Raw genomic sequence first — 21978 nt, 5'->3', positions numbered from 1 at the left:
CATCCTTACTACAGTTCTTCTTTCACTTTAATCCTTAGACAGATGAACCCTATCAAAACCATATTAAAAGACATCCCACTCCCAATATCCAGACCATGCAGCTTGTGTCTTCTGGCAGCCCTTTCACGGTAAGAACATATATAGGGTAAATATAAGGTTTGTCATTCACTTTGGTATAATCGGAGCAATAGAATTAAATGTAAGTTACTGGTAATCATTATTTTTCTAAACTTCCAGAAACATCCTTAATATTTGTTCTTCCTATTATCAAGGGTACAGTTCTTTCCTTACCCCGACCCTAGGCTTTCAGTTTTGTCCAACGGTATATGTGATATACCTCTAGAGAATGCAATTCTACACCACTGAATGAGGAAGGCTTTTATTTGTACTAGGCACTACAGTCTTGACTAAATCATAAACGGGGCTTATCTCATTAGGTTTTTCCCTTGTAAAAAGTATCCCAAAAGAATTATTTTGACTCAGGATGAAAAGGTGCATACATTTCAGTAGATATATTTTCTCTCACTCTGCAAGTGCCAAAGTCCATGACTATAGGATGGGGGAGGAGCAAAGGAAAATAACTGATATCGTGACTTAAATTTCTTTTCTTTCTTTCTTTCTTTCTTTCTTTCTTTCTTTCTTTCTTTCTTTCTTTCTTTCTTTCTTTCTTTCTTTCTTTCTTTCTTTCTTCCTTTCTTTCTTTCCTTTCTTCTTTCTTTCTTTTTCTCTTTTTCTTGTTGCTGTTTTGAGATTGAGTCTCACTTTGTCACTCAGGCTGGAGTAAAGTGGCACAATCTCAACTCACTGCAACCTCCACCTCCTGGTTCAAGCGATTCTCCTGCCTCAGCCTCCTGAGTAACTGGGATTACAGGTGAGCACCACCAAGCCCAGCTAATTTTTGTATTTTTACTAGAAGCAGGGTTTCACCATGTAGGTCAGGCTGATCTCGAACTCCTGACCTCAAATGATACACACACCTCGACTTCCCAAAGTGCTGGGATTACAGGCATGAGCCACCACGCCTGGCCTGCCTTATGTTTCTTAAGCACAGCAATAAGTGCTTATATAAATTAACTCATTTGGCTACTACCATATACTTGAGATACAAGTACTAGAGCTGAGAATATTGAGGCTCAAAATGGTTAACAAACTTGCCCCAGATCAAAGTGCTACTAAGTGGCAATCTTTGAATCTCTGTCTGGCTTTTCCAGGAACTTTTTTTTTTTTCCTTTTTTCCTTCCTTCCATCCTTCCTTCCTTTCTTCCTTCCTTCCACTTGCGTTTTTTGTTTATTCTTGGTATGGCAACAAGAACGCCTTATAAATCTTAGATTTTGGTTGAAAGGGTGCCATCTGTATGTGCAATGCCATGTTATCTTAAACAATAAATAATAATAAACAGTTACTCTTAATTGAATGTATCACGTATCAAGTTTGATGTTGGTTAGGAAACCATCTTAAGAATATCATGGTAATAATTTTACCAAAAAACAAAACAAAAAAATGAAAAGAAAATGATACTTTAAATGACTGAAACTGTTTAGAATGCACTCATGAACTCTTGTGAGTATAGGAATTAGAAATCTTTGTGTGCTCATGACTAGATGTTCCTTTTCTTATTATCTAAAGTTTGCTGTAAAATAGAAGATAAACATGTGGAATACATATGAAATCATCCGTAATAAAGTTTTCTAAAAATAATTAAACTAAATATCAATGAACCTACATTTAAGAAATCTTGTACAAGGTGGGCTAGACAATCAGACTGATGGCAGAAGTAAGAAACTGAGATTTAGAAAGAACAAGATCTGGTTATGGGTGAGAGCTCTAGCACTTGGTGGATTAAAAATCCTTTTCTCAAATGATGGAGATGAAAACATGTTCGTCAGCTTTCTTGGGGACAAGAGCATGGAAGTTTCTAGAAGGAGCTCAGGAGAAGCCAATACATGGTCCAAAAGAAGATAGGAACACCGTATGCATTGCATGTCATATCTGAGATTATGATAATATTTTGTCTTGAGATCAATGGTTTTAAAAAGTGGCAGAAATGTTATATTTGTTTGTCTAATTTTTTTATTGCCATCTTCCCAGTCAGTAATAAAGATCTACTCAATATATTGGTTGTTATAAGAACACATGTTGATTTTCCTTACAGATGTTGTATGAGAACAGGTAATGACCTTTTTTTACTGCGGAAAAGGTTAGGTCATCCTATAAGGATGCCATCATATATGAGACTTAAGATGCAGCAATAGATTTTAAAGTGGCCCAATAAAAAGTGCTTTTCGGCCCAATAAAAAGTGCTTTTCAGCCCAATAAAAAGCAAAAGGACATTATTAGAATTTCAGGAACTTTGTTCTCAGCCTGGCCCGGACTCTTGAACTTCAAGAGTCTTGGAGACAGCATTCATCTCTTTTGCTTCAGTAAATGTGTGGCCTTGATGAAAGGTGTTTTAATTAATTTTTCTCTGTTAATCCTCATAAAGTTGTTGGAAACACATAATAACTTCACTTTAGAAATGAATAAAATGAAAATATGAATAATTTACCCAAATTTTCACAACAAGGGAGGGTAGCTCTTGAATTTAAAAGCAGGTCAGTTTGAATCTCAAGAATATAATCTTAAGTGCTACAATATGTTATACAGTAAGAATGCTAAGAAGCTATTTGCTTGTCATTTCTTGATGAACTTTCTTTTCTTTAGTCATATAATTGTGGTTAGTCTGATACTCACTTTGATTAAGAATTCTGATCAGACAGAATACCACAAAGAGGGCAATAGTTTAACCAGTACTACAGTTTACATTTATTTAAAAAAACACTTATTGATTTTCTACTATGTAAGAGTTACTGTGCTAAGCACCATATGAATCAACATGAACTTGATATTAAAAATAATGCAGAAAGGAAATATTACAGAATGGTTTCTGGGCTAACTTCCTATACAGACAGCCAATTCCAATATTCTTCTGGACCACCTGAACATTTCAACTAAATTAAGCATATATAATCATCAGACATCTAACTAAGAAAGGAGGAGGCCTCTATATTGGGTGCAGCAAATAAATTAGAAATATTTCAGAAAGATACAAGGTAATAGCCTTCATCCCCTCTTTACTTCATTGCTTTTTCCTCATTCCATGGTAGAATATTATTACACTGAAAACACTAGAAAATAAATGGAAAGAATGAGATGCTACTCATATATCTTGGAACAGAAATTTGCTGAGGTAGGCCTCTGTATCAGTTATTTGGGTTTTTTTCTCATCGAAGATCATGTTAACTGAGGTGGGCATCCAAGTTTGTCCTGATTAGGCAAAGCCGGCACTTAGCAGCCTGTTACCTGATCTGTCCGGCCCCAATCTCCAAGCTCCTGTCAATTTCAAAAGGATTAGCTCTTCCATAGTCCTTCCACTCTCAAGTGTGGTAATCATTTAATGGCATATTTCTTTCTAAGAATCGGTTGAAAAGGAAATGTATATCTGTTATTGACCCCACCGCTTTGTCTGACTTAGGGAAACACATTCAGAAGTGGTAAAAATTGAATAATGGATCTGGTGAAGTTGCGTTGCTGAGTGTGACGTAAACTCTGCTACATTACACATTGCAAGCTGCAATATACTATTTTCTGAGTATTTAAAGTTAGTCCAGCCAAAAATAACATCTACTTCCTAGGGTTATTGTGAAGATTAAATAAGCTGGTATGTGTAAAGGCTTAGGACAATATTGTAAGCACACTCAAACCTCAGCTAGTATCATTTTTATTTCATTGTGTTTGTGTTGTCAGGACAATGCAAAACATATGAATAGTCCTCAGTAAAGATTCCTGACTAAAGAGACTGGCAACTCTTTTTCCCATTTTATATCAAATAAATGTCATAAAATTATAGCTAGAATTTAAAAAAAAGACTATCAAGACTTTTCATTTTAAGGTGGCAGAATAAGGATATGTTTTTCTATTGTTATCTCTGAAAGTAGAGGGAGGATAAGAAGTACACACGTAAACTCTTCTGTCTAACTAGGACACACTGTAACCCCACATGCAATATTTGAGGAGTGTTGTTAGGCCAAGAAAAGTTTATATCAAGCATGCCTGCTGCCACAGGTGCAGCAGACAGGATTAGGAGAATCCAAAGAGTCTCAGGCCAGGTGCCTCACCCTGAGAGACGAAACCAACTCTGTTGTTACGAATAATGGCAACAAGAGACATGAGCTACTGAGTTTATTTCTCTGGATCCCGCTAGATACTACAGATTAGAACTGCTGGAATAATAAAAGAATCCACAGAAGTAGCATTAATGAAGGATTTATCCAAAGGTAAAGCAGAGAGGAAGAGAGGCCAAGTTGTGACCAGCCAGCTATCTGTCAGAATAAGGAATGTCTAGAAGAAAATCAAACCAAAGCGTTTGTATTCTCTCGTTCTCTCTCTCTCTCTCTCTCTCTCTTGCTCTCTCTCTCTCTCTCTCTGTCTCTCTCTCTCTCCCACACACACATACACACACACGCGTGCACACACACACACACTGTTCCAGGTTTTAATTTTTTCTAGATCAGAATGCTAGCCCTTCCTTCACATAAACTGCTTCAAAATAACTTTTCTCAGAAGAATGTAAATCATTCAAATACGAGTAAGAGTCTTCGGACAACAAGAGCTTAAAGCAGGCACAGAAAGAAAACAAAGACAAAACGACATGGCGGGGGAAGGACATTAAAAAAAAGTTGCCATTGTTTGGTGATGACATTGAAGAGAAAAATCAAATGACACAGAAATAAAGGTCACTTTAAAATATAAAAAAAGAGGAGACTGAGTACAATTGAAAAAATAAATGCCAGAATGTACAAGACTAAGAAACAATTAGCAAAATAACTTAAAATAAATAAAAAGTTAAAAAACACATAAAATGGGAGATGTGGCCTCTATAAAGATGAGAGATGAAGAAAAGTAAAACAATACTTATTTGAATTTATTTAATTAGAATGCCATTCAGAAATCATTCAAAGCTTGAATCTAAGCTTTGAGGCGTCAGTAAAGCATGTCTCCAGAATAACTGATTCCGAATGACAAATTTCAAGACTTTTTCGGATAAACTGTTGTGATTTCAAAGATGAGAGAAAGAGAGAGGCAGAGACAGAGATTCTCGTATGTACAGGAAAAGGTAATAAAAATAGGCAGCTCTCAGACATGTATACAAAAAAATTCCCATGTTGGAAGAGAGGTCTATTATTAGAAATCTAATCAAGATAAATTGCTAAACAGGGAATGAAGAAAGTCGTAAAATAGATATTCCACACACACACAGACAAATACAGCAGTCTCATCGAGTCAGAAACAATATTTCCTTCTAGTCTGCTTGATAACATGGATTATTCCTGTAGTCTAAGACATTTTGTTGGGTGTTCTAGTTATTTGTGTACTTGGCTTTCTCGTCCATACTTAAGCCCCTCTTTTTTTGCACATAGATTGGGCTCAAGGCAAAGCTGTAGCCCAATGATAAATAGTCTGAGATTACAATCAGGAATTCCATGACTTACTTCTCTAATTATTAATAATTGTATTTCATGAAAAATAAAACTCTTGGATAAACAAAGAGTTTTAAAAGTCTGTTCTGGTATGGTTTTGTGTGATAAATATTCCTCTGTGTGTAAGTCTAAGTCGTGTGGAATAATGAGGCATTAATACAAGGCAGGAACTTATTCTAGGTACTGGTTCAGGCATATTTAGCACTAAGATGATGTTCCAGGGAGTCAGGCTGCTATTTTTTTAAATTACTTTAATTTCTGGGATACATGTGCAGAACATGCAGGTTTGTCACATAGGTATACATGTGCCATGGTGGTTTGCTGCACCTATCAACCCATCATCCAGGTTTTAAGCCCCACAGGCATTAAGTATTTGTTTTAATGCTCTCCCTCCCCTTGCCCCCTACCCCCTGACAGGCCCCAGTGTGTGATGTTCCTCTCCTGTGTCCATTTGTTCTCATTGCTATTTTTTTAAACTAAAGTTTCAGACCAGTCTCTGGGCCAGATCCATTCTCAGCTGAATATGTCCAGTGCTCATGTCAGCAGGTTGTGACAGTCACATAACGTTCCACAAAATGGGCTTCTCAGAAAGACCATCTCAGCCTTGAATATCTGTGAATGGCAATGTGAAGAAAAGCACATTAGCTTATCTCTCTTCTCTGATCTTCCAAGTTTATGAAGTAAAAATTTTCAAGGGCTACCTCTAGAGAGAAAACATGTTTCAAACCTGACCTAGTTGCTATCTCTACCTGATAAAACTATGGTTTAAGTGTATAATATATAAACAAGCAATGTGTTAATACAAAAAAAGGAAAAAAGGGAGAAATAGAGAGAGAGCAAGAGAAAGTGGGATGGGGGAAGGAAGGAAGGAAGGAAGGAAGGAAGAAAGGAAGGAAGGAAGGAAGGAAGGGAGGAAATACCTAGGCTCAGGATCCCAATCAGACATGTTTAATTTAACATGATCTTCTTACAAAGAGGGTTAAATAAAACATAAAACATCCTGGGAACACCCAATCACATTGGTACAGTAGCCTAAGGCTGACTTTTATGAATCAATTTCACAAAACATCATCCTTACAATATCATTTTCATCAATTAATATTTATTGAGCAGCTTCTCAGGTAAATGACACATAAACAGAGATGATTAACTTCCTGTTCTTTTCCCTTCTCTTTAGAAAATGAAGCCAGTACAACCTTCAAAATATCTGCCTGAGGGGAAAAACTGGACTTGCTCTCACAGCCTGAACAAACATTATTTCCAGAACTAATTTTCCACTTATCTGATTCTTGCCATCCATATTTTTAATATCCCGTGATGTCTCTGAACAATTTAAAATTGAAAGTCACTATGTACAAACTGTCACAGTCAAGAGCGTGTTTTGTGTCCATTTCATTTGTTTAGTGTTTTATATTTTAAAATTCCTTTTGATGGCAATTACTTAAGCTAACCAAAGTAGCTATTGTTTTTCTCAATTTATAGGCACACATTTATAAAATTTAAGTGATTTATACTACATCTCCTTGTTTACTTGGGCTTCAAACTTTCTGTTATTAATTTGTAAATAAGGACACATGCTCACTCAAAATTACATTACATGCTGCAGAGTAATTTTATATTACTTTTCCTGTTTACCAACAGCTTTCCTTCTACAGGTTGAGAAAGAAAGAGATAATGTAAGTGTATCTAACAACAGTGAATCTTTGTTAGTACTTACTGTGCCAAGCTCTGTGCCAAATACTTTTCATTTGTGGTATTTATATTTAGAACAGACTTACGGGGTTGGCATTTGTATTAGTCTTATTTTGGATGAATTCGCTGATGCTTTTGAAAGTAAAGTTGCTGGGTCATATGGTACTTCTAGTTCTAGATCCTTGAGGAATCGCCATACTGTTTTCCGTAATGGTTGAACTAGTTTACAATCCCACCAACAGTGTAAAAGTGTTCCTATTTCTCCACATCCTCTCCAGCACCTGTTGTTTCCTGACTTTTTAGTGACTGCCATTCTAACTGGTGTGAGATGGTATCTCATTGTGGTTTTGATTTGCATTTCTCTGATGGCCAGTGATGACGAGCATTTTTTCATGTGTCTGTTGAGTTTGTGTCCTTTGTAGGGACATGCATGCAGCTGGAAACCATCATTCTCAGCAAACTATCGCAAGAACAGAAAACCAAACACCTCATGTTCTCACTCATAGGTGGGAACTGAACAATGAGATCACTTGGACTCGGGAAGGGGAACATCACACACCGGGGCCTATTATGGGGAGAGGGGAGAGGGGAGGGATTGCATTGGGAGTTTTACCGGATGTAAAGGACGAGTTGATGGGTGCTGACGAGTTGATGGGTGCAGCACACCAACATGGCACAGGTATACATATGTAACAAACCTGCACGTTATGCACATGTACCCTAGAACTTAAAGTATAATAATAATTTAAAAAATAATAATAAATAAAATAAAATGGTTCAACCACGAAAAAAAACAAAAGAAAGCAAAGTTGCCTATTAAGTGGCAGAGCTGGGATTAGAACTCAGGTCATCGGAATCCAACACCCATATTCTGAATTACTGCAATACACTTGCCCTTTTTACTTTGTGGAAACAGCTAACTTATGTTTATACATCCTCCGGATATGTACATTATTTTAGATGACACATTCCTATATTTTAATTACTGGATCATCTAGACCATATAGGCAATAATTTTTAATATGTTGGTGGTAAGTACATGTTTAAACACTGAAAATCTCTGCCCAAATATTTTTAATTCTTTTACATACTCCATAGATATTTTGATTTCAACCAAATTCAACAAACATATAGTGATACACTCTATGTAGAAATAAATTATACGTGGCATTATGAGATCTCAAAGGTAAATATAACAGATTTCTAATTCTGAAGGAAAAATGACATATTACTGCAAAATTCTAATAAACAAATCTAACTGGAAATTAAATGTGGTTCTTGGTTCTGTTTCTAATTCATTCATTATATTTATAGATGTAAATGATCTATGCCAAATAGAAGCATACAAACATCACACCAACAAGAAAACTGTTATCCTATCTACCAATAGAACAGCTCTTTGATTTTACAAAGAGCTCCCAGTATATAACAGCAAAAAATTTTGAGAATTCCTTGTACCAGTTTACAACCCAGGACGGTCTAAAATATAGAGCAATAACAATTTTATAACTTTTCTTATTGTAACGCCATGTTATTTATCCCATAATGTTGTTATTGGTAGCAAAATTTGAGGAAGAAATTTTGCAGGCAGTTTTTGTGGCAATTGTAGATTAACACTTTCATTATTAAGTTCTTCAGTGTTGGCTTATTTGTAGATTTCATTAATTGATAATAGCAATAATGGCTTACTATCTAGTTTTGCAATTATAAAAATAATGCCTCAAATTTTCACAAAGTATCTAGAACATAAAACCCTAAATAGAGTGTATCTTGTGGTGTCAGAAAGTGGAAGGTTGGGATTGGACTGAGGGGTAGACAGTTACCATACAAATTACATGAAGAGGTTAGCATATAATTGGACTTTGCCCCTAGAATCGTAAATTAGGGATGTATCCTCATCCTCCTACACTTGTAAGCTTCTCTTTCTTGAAAATCCTGCCTAAAGAAATAGCACCATTTTGTTGAAGTTTTTAAAATACTCTTCATAATTACATAGTATATGACTCAGACATAACCCCTACCTAGAACCTCATTTACTTATTTTTTTGTTTAAACATTGATTCTACTCCGCTATGTGATAGCATTATGCTGCTTCCATTATGTGCAATGATGAGCGGGGTCAAAACTTTCCCTGCCTCATTATAATAAAAGCCTAGTGAGAGATCTAGATGAGTAAACAGGAAATAATAACACGAAGCAATGAGAGCTATTGGTGGGGTAGTAGAGAATATCAGGAGAGTACATGTAGGGGAGAAGCACTGTTCAATGTCTGCCACGTGCCATGTGCATTTGAGGGTGTGTAAAAGTGATCAGGGAATGCTGTCCATATAAGCTGACAGTGCCAAGGATGCCACGGTCAAAGAATACAGAGTAGCAGATACATAGGATGAATAAGTCTAAAGATCTAATATACCATATGACGACTATAGTTAGTAGTAGTGTTTTGGATTCAGAATTCTTGCTAAATGAGTAGATAACCCCTGCTCTTTGCTTCAGGAGGGAAAAATAGGTAGCTATGAGAGATTATAGATATGTTAATTTTCTCCACAATAGTAACCATTTAACTGTATACATATGTATCTTATAACAGCATATTGTATACCTTTAAATACACACTTTTTAAAAAAAAGAATGCATCTGTTCATCCAGGCATACATTGGAGGAAGAGAAGTTAAATGATGCTTCACTCAGAGAATGACTCACATAAAGACTGAGGGTTGAGAGGGGTCAAGATATTCGTGACATTAGGAGTAACTGAAGTGAAGGGTACACAGAGTAGGGTGAGAAGTGGGTGGCAGTTGCTCAGAATGGATAGCTGTGAAGGAGCCATGTAACAAAGGATCTTGTAACTCTCGATAAGGGAGATGCACAATATCTTAAAAGTAATGGGGATCCATTAGTTTATACAGGTGTGAGATAGGGTGTTTGTTTTTTTTGAAAGATTGCTATAGCTATAACGGGAAAAATGACTAAAGGCAGAGGCGAGAGGGGAGGAAGGAAAGTTTCTACGTATTTTTAAAATATATAAGTATATAGGTACATAGAGACATACACATATATGCATATATATAATCAATATACAATGTACGCATAATTAATATTACATCATTTTTCATTCTATGTGTCTTTCTTTCTTTATACCATATGTGTCAATGATTAAATAAGTTAATTTATGAAAACAGTTTGTACATCACCTTCTCACATTAACGTTTCATGGACCTTAATTAGTGGTGATTCCACAGCACCACTCAAAGAGTGATGGGTTAGAAATAAATGGAAAATATCAGAGAACGCTAGGGATCAAGTATCTGCCATTGCTGAGTGCTTGCACTCCATTTGAGTGATGCAGAGGCCTGTGTTTCTGAGTGGCAGCAGTCTGGAACTGTGCAGAGAGGGTAGAGTGTGCAGTGACTCAGTAACTCAGTTATTTTAAAAAAATACATAGCCAGGTCAGCATATCCAATTCTATTTTTCTTCAAGGAATGCTGTAACAGGAAAATCATTCTTTCCTGTATGGAAAGAAGACATATTCTAGATTACTCAAAAGTAAAATAAGGGGTTGCAGATTCTCCCCACATTTCAATACTGTATGCCTCAGACTCAGAAATTAAAAAACCAAATGGATAATTTAGCTCAATAGCCCTCACGTTTCCCATCTGCAAATCTCTCACGGAGGGGATTAGAGAGTGTGGACAACCTCCTGTGGTCTAAAACATAACAATTCATAGTCAAGTGACAAGTTGTGCCCAAAACTTTGAAATATTTAGCCCAATACCGAATGGAAAGTACATCATATTGGTTGTTTGCAAAAGAAATGCTAGCATCATCTCTTGTATGCTGATAGTTATAAGTAGTTTGAGTAGAAATATCCTTTCAAAACTTGAACTATCTATACTGCATAACATCGACAACCATATCCTCACTGACTGTATTAGACGAGAACTCATTAAAAGCATACAATTTAAGTGATCTAAAAATTCACAATGTAATCATTGAACACAAAATAAAATATTTAATCAAAAAGTCAGTGTACAACTGAAAAATTTTCAAATGGTAACAATTCGAAAGTTACGGTTGTGTTCCCTGTTTCCTTTATCTATTATATTTTATTTTATCCCATGGGTAAGAAGATATTATATAGCTGGAAAGTAAGGAAAAGCTAACAAAAGTAACTCAATATACTCAGTTAGTTGCTTCTATAAAAATAGAGTTATAACTCAGTAAAATTGTAGGGTACTTGCCTTTTTATAACAAGAATTTTGTTTCGATTTAGTGCTTTAGATTTTGTTTTGTCACTACCTATGACCAAATAACTTGCTATAAAGCATTTGTCATGAGGTGCCAGCACGGACTCTGCTTGATGACACAGGACCAGGGAATGAGGGAAAAGAGAAAGAATTACAAGTGGGAAACAAAATAAAGCATGTGAAGGAAAGAATATGGAGAATAACTTGTGTAGTAACTATATCATAGTAGTCACTCAGTAGATGAAAAAAAGTGACAAAGGCTGAAAAACTAAAAGGCGAAAAGAAAATATATGATGCTTTAATTCATGATATGGAAAGAATGCTCTGCTCTCATTTATACGAAAGAACTAAGTAAGGAGAATTCATGGACACAGAGAGGGGAAAAACAGACTCTGGGATCTGCTTGAAAGTGCAGGGTCGGGGGTGGAAGAGGATTAGAAATTATAACTTTTGGGTACTAGGCTTAGTACCCAGGTGAATAAATAATCTGTTCAACAAACCCCCATAACCTGAACTGACCTATACAGTAAACCTGCACATATATCCCTAAACCCAAAATCAAAGTTCAAAAAAGAGAAATAATGCTCTACTCTGGCAATTTCTCCTCATTCTGTTACCTATTCCAAGGCGAGGACTTTCCTTTAACCATCCCAATGTGCGAATATTTACCTTAATACCACTTGCGTTGATGCCCACTTCGTCTTTTTTTTTTTTTTTAATTTAATAATCTCTCTGCTTCTATAATGTCAATCCAAGTAGCTTAGTGTTTTGGGAAGAATCTACTTAATTTTCAAAGTCTGTGTAACCATTATTTCACTGAAAAATATGCTTTAGTTCCTTTCTCTAACAGTCTTAAGCTAATTTTACACATTGGCCCCATTAGAAGAATTCTCTTTCTCTCTAAAGGACACCACTAAGTCCAGTACTCAGTTAGTGCAAAGAGCAGAATTGTCTTGCAAAGTGGCACAAAACAGATCACAGAGACCAAAACTCAGTCTTACAGAAAAGAAAAAAAAATCTTTTAAAATGCAGAGGAAGAAAATTTCATCTCCCTAATAAATCAAGAAGTCATAAGATATCTGTTATTTATTTTACAGGTGGAGGTCAAACGCCAACTATTTTTCAAGAAAAAAAATACCAGCCTTTCATTTCAATTAACCTTATAAAGCAGTCCATAAATATCTTTGAAAAATATTCCTGGCAGCAGGAATTGTTTTAAAGGAAGTTTTTTACTAAGATAAATGGAGACCTATGTTGAGTTTAGCGTTCAATCAACTTTCCAACTTAAGCATTTGAAAGATGAGTTTCCTGAAATATACTTCAAAGCCTGATTTGAAGACCCTGATTATCTCCTTTAAGGCACCACACAGGGAATGTCCAGAAATCTTTCAAAGAACAAAGTCAGCCTCCAGAAGCAATGACCAAGTTCTTTTTTCTCTTTTTGAGATAGTAAAGATAAATGTATTATATGTGGCTTATCACATTATGTAAATTACATATGTCTAGTGTTTAACTTATTCCAAGGAAGAACTGTTGTAGAATTCTGTGGTTCTAAAAGTAACAATTTAGAAAATGGACAAAATTTTAATTTTGAGCTAATTAATCTAATTGAAGATCCAATTATCATATTATACATATACTAAATGTTTTTATAACAAGGTCTTATTATTTCAAAGTTATCATTAGTTAAAGATATTTTGAAATTTCCTTGGGAAAGTAAAAATAAGTTGAAGAGCTTGGTACATAAACAGGAAAGAAATAACAATCTATATAAATTTAAATATGTTTTATATTTTAAAAATAGCATCATGAAAACCAGAAATAATACCACTATTTTAGTTATTGAATTTAAATCTTACTATTAATTAAAATTCTAAAATTGCTGATGAAAACATATAAAGATCTATGCAAATGAATGTATTTGTTCCAACCATGAATGGACATATGTTTCAGGGTTATATCTAAGGCTGATCCTTATTTGTGGAATAAGGATTATGTAAGTTGATATAAATAAGGATAATACAAATCATATAAGTTGCTCATAATACCTTAAGTGTAATGAAAGTATATTTAAATTTTATATGTATTCCAAACTCAAACTTGTTTCTATTGATTACAGTCCTTACAGGTAGAGGGACACAGAGAGAGAGAAGGAGAGAGAGAGAGAGGCAGGGAGAGAGGAAAGGAAGGAGGAAGAAAGGAAAATTTAAAACACAATATTATAATTAAAATATTCACTATTATAGAAGAAGCATTTAATTTTAGTAAGTTTCAAGGACTTTTATAAATTCATAAAACAACATGGAATCTAGAAGAACTAAATCAGACTACATGAGTAAGTCACCATTATGTATTCATATTCTAAACCAGGTATAGTACCATAAACTTAAGATATAGAACATACTATTGGAATTAAATTGTAGAAAGTTATTTAAAGATAAAGATTAGAATCAATGCAGGTCTTTACACAAATACTGGCTGTTTCATTATAAAAAGGTATCATTATTACTGGAGATAGAAGACACTAGAGAAAACTATTTTGTAAGTTTATTTTAAAAATCTTCAAATGGAAGCTTCAGTGGAGCCTGCAGATGGGAGATGCTACAGGCCGGACTGCTGTTCTTCATAAAAATAATTTTAACCAACTCCAGATACTCATTTTGGTACATATATGAATTTTTGAATGCTAGAATATTTTCCCCTTAAAAATCATATGAGTTAACCACGATGCCTTGGGTTTAATGTGAGTATATTAAAATTAGTGTGTATTCCAAACTCAAACTTGTTTCAATTGATTCCAGTCTTTACAGATAGAGGGACACAGAGAGAAAGTGAGAGGGAGGGAGAAAAGAAAGGAGGGAGGAAGAAAAGAAGAGGTTTTCCTGCATCCACTAAAACACACCTCATCTTGATATCCAGCTGTTGTTGAGTGGTTTAAAAATCCTTTTTGCTGACTGGGTTATGGGGAGAGATGTGAGTTGCTGTGATGTCATATCAGCCATGCAGAATGAAACACATGCTGAAAATACCTAAAACAAGTTTATCTCTCACTGCAGCTGAGAATGGTGCTGGTGGAGAGAAACAATTCAGAAATGGCTTACAAGAATTCATTTCTACATATAACAAGGACCACCATGAAAATACATAGGATCATTTCCATTATCAGTAATAAAAAATGATGCATAAGCAAGGCAAATATGTAATTAGACTGAAACATGACAACTAGAGATTAGACTAAACTTCCATGAAATTGACAATAGACAATGCTACTGATATTTCCTGGAATTTTGTAACTGACATGAAATGTTACATTATGCATCAATTTATTTATCAATTTGTTTATTTCACTGAGATTTTTGAATAACCCTATGCAAGACACACAACTACAAGATGTGGCAATTCAAATATAAAAATGATGGCATGCATCCTGCCCTTAGAGAGTTTACAACCTAATGGGGGATAAGAGGGAGATAAGCTCTCCATATAAATGATTATAACGCAATGAATTACCTAGTTAGTGTTATGGCCTGAGTACAGATAAAGTACTGTATGGTTTCACCTGAGAGAAAGTTTGATTATAGTTGTGAGATAGGAATGTTTCACTAGAAGCTTGTGTTTGAACCAGGACTTAAAGGGTGGGTCTGTAGCCTAAGTGGGGCAGGGCACTCCACATCAGCTGCTATAAAGGGAGAAATGCTGTAGATACAGGAATCTACAAGAATCAGAATGGATATGTAGCCAAAAACAATTTTGGAGCTCTCTTAGATTTAACTTGTGTATATCAATTAACTCAGCAATTTGATGTCTCAGTCACCAGCCTTAGAAGCATTCACCCATGTATACAAAGTGACAGGTGCAAAGATGTTGCAGAGTTTTAAGATCATGTTGTTAAGTGAGAAAAATGCACAGAGCCCAGATAAAGTATGGTGTCATTAGCACCAAAAAAGTTACACACAAATAATTTTTCTTATAGGTGTGCATATGTGATTATGCAGACATGTATGTTTTCTGAAAAGAAACAAATCACATTGATAGCATTGGTTTTCCTCTGAGAAGTGTAACAGGATGGAGGTAACAACATTCTTTTTTTCATGCAGAGAATGAATTTGTTCATTTCTTGTGTAATCAAAATCTAGTTAAAGAGTAATGGATACGAAAGAGTACACTTAGATAAATAATTTACTTTCCTTCATATAACTAAAAGCAGAGGCACTCTCATTTTTTTTTCAGTCCGCTGGAACATGTTTGGTTTCTTTTGATCTTTACAGATTACCTGCTTAACTGTAGGTAAATATCCTTGCTTCCTATTATTTAGTGTCTTTCTTAGTAAAGTATAGCTAACGGTAATCTCTTGCTTAGCTACAACAAAGGTATCTTACAAGAATTTAATACAAATACATCATAAATATCAAAAAATGAACCCGTGGAGAATAAAATAATGTCAATTATTATTAATTTTCTCCTTCTTAATTTATGTACATACTCTCTTTGAAACTTCATGGCCAAATTTTTCTATGTGTCACTTCACAAGGTATTAGAATTTCAATTAATAATAAAAACTCCTGGGAGAAGATGAATAAACAAATGCAATCACCATACTGGACTCTGGCCAAGATCCCAGGATCATTTCTCTGTCAAAAAATGCTATGAATTCATTTCAGGTGTTCAAGGTCAGGACCTCTGATCTGCGTCTCATTTGAAACCATGGCCTCTGTCAGCCAATAGGTCTTAACAGTGTTCCAAGCCTGACTGAAGGGGTCTGAGCAGAATAGAAGGTGCTGCTGATTTCATTCCCTACTTCTTTCCACTCTCTTTAGCGATCCCCTTTTCTCCCTGAAGAAATCTTTGAAGTGGAGGGTGTTAAAACCCTGGGTCCCTGGTAATGGCAGCCTGGTGCTGCTGAGAGCAGAGAGATTGAGCGCCAATTATGAATGGATCAGTCACTGCAGCAAAGGGACAGAGACACAGAGAGGATTTCTTCACAGACGCTGCTGAATTTGTCACAAAGAGCATACTCCTGTTGATGCACTATTTTTTGGTAATATTTAGAGAACTTTAGCAATTATATTTGAGATAGAGAAAGTTAGCATGGCCTTGAATTTTATTTTAACCTGTAAAATATTTATGACTGCCTAATATATCTTTCTAAATAATGTAACTTGCCTTAATTAGACATATTTGCCTCATTTAAACCTTTGGTTCCTGGACTTCATTCTGTATTTTGAATTGTTAAATTCAAAAATCTGCTAACTTAGCGATTGGTCTAGTTATAGTACTTTTCCCATACCTGAAATATTGCCCACTAGCCAAAGAACCCTGGAAAGGTACATTTGTAAAACCAGAAACCTTAGCTTTTTATTACCCAGTTATGTGCATAAAGATATTCATACTAACACAACACTGATGGCCAGTGGGCAAGCATTGTCCAATTAGTATCAGACCCCAGGAGCGATACCTTATTTGGCACTTCAAGCTGGCACTGCTTCTCTGTGTGCTATTATAGGAAAAAGCTGAATGCCAGAACAGGGAGGCATTTTGTGCCATCAACGCCAAAGTAATATTTAGACCAGAGCATTTGCTCATCCATATGTTTACCAGGGTTGTAATTTTCATTTTTCACAAAGGTAGGAAATCTGCTCTATAAAGAATGATCCTAAAATTATTTCTTTCTTCCCTTTCGGAGGTTTACTTGTGAACATAAACACACAGAAAAATCTCCTGAATTGAAAGGAATATTTTATTTGAATTTGTTATATGTGAGCTTGTAGTTATACTATTTTCAAGTTAGAGTTTAAAGAGTGTCCTGATGTGTAAATCTGTTTAGCTGGCTTTGAATTTAACAGTGTGAGTGTGGTGGATGAGAATGGGATGGGTACACTATTCTAACTGCCTCAAAAGTGAAAAGAGGGCTCTAGTAGAGGAACAGAGAATTGTAATAATAGAGCTCTGATGACGGAAGGAAGGGCCGCCAAGAAAAGAAAAGAGAAATCAGTTCACAGATAAAGGACGAATTAATGAGGCTGAAACTGCTCTGGGACAATAAAGAAAATTTTGCCTCTTCTCAAGCTTTGCTTATATGCTGATATATATGCTAAAATAATTGTGACTTCAAATGACTTAATTTAGGAGACAGATAAAGATTATTATATCCAACTTTCAATGAAAAATCATAACTAAAGTAATGCCAAATATCTGTATTCGATAAAGGTAAGTACTCCAAACAAGCCACGGGTTAAATTAAAGCAATAGAAATTTGAATATTTCACCTCCAGCTAGTTCAATATTGAGGGCTAGATCAAATCTTTTTTTGAGGTTCCTTTAATGTCCAACTGCTGTGACTTTCAGACAAATACTAATAACCAGTAGCTATTTCTCCATACAGTCCATTAATGGGTTGTCAAAGAATATAAAATAAGCATCACTTCACTTATTCTTGCCACCCTCTATCCACAAGGTGAAGCCAGTTCATTTTATAATTCAGTTGTATTCAACTTAGTTAAAATGATAAAATGATCATATGTCATTACTTCATGTAAGCTGAAAACAAATACTTGCTATTCTGTCTTCTCTCAAGGTACAACATACTCATCTCTTCAAATGTAAACCTCTTTGGTTGCACAGTTATAAAGAACACCATAAATCTTTGTCTGCATCAAGAAATTACTTAATCCCTTCCTGATTTAGTGTATTAATGATAACACATACTATTTTAATTATAATAAAAGGCCTTTTTTGTAGAACATGTGGTTGGGTACACAAATATAGTCATAAATTAAAGCCTAATTTAAATGCCTTATATATATATATATATATACACACACACACACACACACACACACATATATATAAATTTTTATAAATAGTAAAAAAAAAAAAAAACTGTTTGGCCTCAAAGATGGAAACTGCCCAAGATGGGACCGAGCTAGTTATATCTGATAGTGAAATCTGGTAATTCCAACTAAATTAATATTATATTGTTCTGACATATATCTTAAGGGTATTTAAGGTTATTGTTTGCTGTCATTTCTGCATTCTAAAATAGGCAGTAAAAATACTGGCATTCCAGTCTTGATTGGACATGATCATATTCTTATTTATTGTGTGCTTCTTTTTTCTCTAAGACCATTGGATAATAATTTTATTATTTTTTCAATGAAAAACTTGGGGTAGTTTATTGATGGGTACACCAGGATGATTAAAGAACAACCAAATAGCTGTGTGAATGGGAAAAAGATACCACTTTCCTGGTTTCATGTTCTTTAGTTTTAACTTCTGATTGCCAAATGTTCCTTCCATGGATTTATACATGCTTTTACAAACATCTGTCAACATACTACTTGTTGTTAGTAACCATTAAAATAAGTTGATCTACTTAGGGTAGATAATTTTTACTCAAACTAACTACTGGGCTCATTAGACAAACTTAAATACCGAAAGTAAAATCAAATATCTTTTCTTATGGCATGATAGAGTAACTTGTACCACATTATATTTCCATTATAAACAACTATAAAACAGGACAAAATATACAAAGCAATATTTTTCAGACTTTGGAAAAGAGGAAGTGCAGAAACATCATTCCTAAGCGAAGACAAACACAGGAGGTATTCCCCATGGTTACCCCAGTTGTCTGCCTTGAAGCATTGTTCAGACAACAATATAATGAAATGGAGCCTAAGCAAAGCAGGGTAATATTAATAAGCTGAAGAAGCAATAATCTGACCCCAGACCTAAAGAAGTGGCTGGAATTTGCTGTGTAGGGTCTTGAAAAGGAAGTTGCTGCACAAAGAAGGAGTTCTATGTATTTGCAGACGGATCTACTTAAGTCTTTGTACAAATACTACACTACACATATGTAAGATGAAATTTAATGAATTGTAGCCAAAAAAAAAAAAAAAGTTACGGGTAAGCTCAGCACTGAACAGAGATCTCAGAGGCCACAAAGTACAAGGAAACATAAGAATTTCAATCTGACAGAGTAGGGAGAATATGCTGAATACCCCAGGTTTTCAACTGAGATTCCAAAAGTTCATGCTATAAAAGGAGAACTACTTGAGAAATTAATTAAGACGTAACCTATACTTATCCTTACAAAGCTTTAAATCAATCATAATTAGTCGCATATTAATCCACAACTAAATTGCTTCTTAGAATGAAACTCAATACTTTTTAAAGAAAGACAAAACAAATCCAGACTTTGAACACTGTAGCATTGAAAATTATTTTTAAAAACATAAAAAATGCTAAGCATATAGAGAATCAGAAAAGTTTTGCCTATAATTAAGAAAAACAAAAACAATAAGAATAAAACCACACATAAAATCTGTATTTATCTGTTCTCACGCTACTAAAAAAGACATATCCAAGAAAGGGTAACTTATAAAGGAAAGAGGTTGAATGGACTCAAAGTTTCACACGGCTGGGGAGGCCTCACAATCATGGCAGAAGCTGAATGACGAACAAAGTCTCATCTTATGGGGTGGCAGGCAAAGAGAGGATGAGGGCCAAGCGAAAGGGGAAACCCCTTATACAACCATCAGATCTCGAGAGATGTATTCACTACCACGAAACTAGTATGGGGAAAACTGCTCCCATGATTCAATTATCTCCAGCAGGCCCCTCCCACAACATGCAGGAATTATGAGAGCTATAATTCAAGATGAGGTTTGGGTGAGGACACAGCCAGACCATATCAAAATCCTAGCGAAATGATATAAGGAATATACAACATCAATATTTAGTCAATTTTTAAAATAACAAATATACTGTTTGAGAAAAATAGTACTCTCTGTAAACTAATAAAAGAATAAAACAAAATGAAATAAAATTTATTGAACTTAAGGATAAAAATATTTAAATAAAAATATATTGGAAGTAATAATAGCAAATTGAAACCTGCAAAGGAAGAAAATCAGTGAAGTTTAAAGTGGTGGCAAGAGAAACTACTCAAACAAAAATTTGGAGAGAAAAAAATCTGTTAGAAAATAAAAACTGACTAGTAGATATGTAATGCAAGGAATGTTATACATAAATCTTTATGTACAAGGAATAGAATGCCAGGTTCAATCTGCATCTACACAAAGGAATTAAGAGCACCAGATATAATAGATATGTGTGAAAATATAGAAGACATTTTTTTACTGTTTCCTAATTTCAAAACAATTGACTACTTAAAGCAAAATATGTTAATAATATATTCTGGGGTTTGTAACACATAGAGAAGTAAAATGTGAGGTTTATAATATAGACAGAATTAAAATGCATGACTACAACAGCACAAAGTAAGCAAGGGAAGCAAGTGGAAGTAAACTGCCATAGAGTTTTTACATTATACATTAAATTATATCAGGTGCATTTTTAAATTTCTAAAACAGGCTGGAGGAGGCAGAGCAAGATCGCAGAATAGAAAACTTCACTAATCGTTCCCTTACCCCCACTCCCTGCAGGTACACCAATTTAACAACTATCTACACACATAAAAAAAAAAAAAAACACCTTCATAAGAATCAAAACTCAGGTGAGCCCTTATAGTACCGGCGTTTAACTGCATATGACTGAAAGAGGAACTGAAGAGTTAGAAAAACAGTCTTGAATTGCCAATGCCACCTATTATCCCTCAACCCAGAGCAGTTGCAGTGAGGTGCATTTCTGGGCTTTAGGGGAGGGAGAACATAGCAATTGTGAAGCATTAAACTCAGTGTTGTTTTGTTAGAGCAGAGAGGAAAACCGGACCAAACTCAGCTGATGCCCACCCATGGAGGGAGCATTTAAACCAGCCATAGCCAGAGGGGAGTCAACCATTCCAGCAGTCCAAAGTTGAGTTCCCATGAACCTCACCACTGAGAGCCAAAGTGCCTTTCAAAGTAGACGTGAAAGCCAGCCTAGCCCACAAGGACTGTAACTCTTAGGGGAGTCCTTGTGCTGAACTTGACCCAGAGACCGGACTGAAGGGCCATGCAACATACTGAGACATCAGTTGGGGCAACCAAGAGGGCACTGGCATCACTCCTCCCTCAGCCCCAGGCTGCACAGCTCTCTGCTCTAAAAGAGACCGCTTTCTTCCACTTGAGGAGAGGAGAGGGAAAAGTGAGGAGGACTTTATTTTACATTTTGGATACCAGCTCAGCCACAGCAGGATAGGGTAACCGTCAGAGTCGTAAGACCCCCATTCCAAACCCTAGCTCCCAGACAACATTTTCAGACATAACCCGGGCCAGAAGGGAACCCAATGCCTTGAAGGCAGGGCTCCATCCTGGCAGCATTCATCACCTGCTAACCGAAGAGCCCTTGGGCCTTGAATAACCAGCAGCAAGACCCAGGCACTATGTCAAGGGACTTGGGTGAGCCTATGAGATTTGCTGGCTTTGGGAGAGAGTCAGCACATCCTCAGCTGTGGTGGCTGTGGGGAAAAGTTCCTTCTGTTTGAGAAAAGCAGATGGAAGGTAAAGGGGACTTTTTCTTGCACTGTAGGTGCCACAGGGAGGTAGAGCATCAAGCAGGCTCTTTGGGTACCTAATTTCAG

Source organism: Rhinopithecus roxellana, chromosome 17, assembly GCF_007565055.1.
Source record: "Rhinopithecus roxellana isolate Shanxi Qingling chromosome 17, ASM756505v1, whole genome shotgun sequence".
NCBI lineage: Eukaryota > Metazoa > Chordata > Mammalia > Primates > Cercopithecidae > Rhinopithecus > Rhinopithecus roxellana.
This window is presented reverse-complemented; position numbering follows the sequence as displayed.